We start from the raw sequence: 538 nt of genomic DNA, 5'->3' as shown, positions 1-538 counted from the left end.
AAAAAAAAAGAAGAACCAGAGGGAAAATGCACAAAAGTCAACCAAAATAAAGAAAATAGAAACACAAGGACAAGGAAGCAATGGAAACACCAAGCCTCCAGAAAGCAAAAGATAAAATGGCTATAAGAAGACCTCATATTTCAATAATCGCCCTAAATGGTAATGGACTGATCTCACCAATAAAAAGGCACAGAGTTGCAGAATGGAACAACAATAACAACAACAAAAACCCAACCATATGCTGCCTCCAGGAGATATGTCCCAGCTCCAAAGACAAATATAGACTCAAAATGAATGGGCGGAAAATGATATTTCAAGCAATTGGCATTCAGAGAAAAACGGGAGCAGTGGTACTAATATCAGATGAAATAGATTTCAAAATAAAAAAGGTAAAGAAAGCTACTAAGGGACACTTCATAATAACAAAGAAAATCATGCACCAAGAAGACATAACACTTATTAACATCTATGCTCCCAATCAGAGAGTCCCAAAATATGTAAAGCAATTACTAACAGAACTAAAGGAAGAAACAGAGCA

Source organism: Pteropus vampyrus, unplaced genomic scaffold (assembly GCF_000151845.1).
Source record: "Pteropus vampyrus isolate Shadow unplaced genomic scaffold, Pvam_2.0 Scaffold137, whole genome shotgun sequence".
NCBI lineage: Eukaryota > Metazoa > Chordata > Mammalia > Chiroptera > Pteropodidae > Pteropus > Pteropus vampyrus.
Note: the sequence above shows the minus strand (reverse complement) of the source record.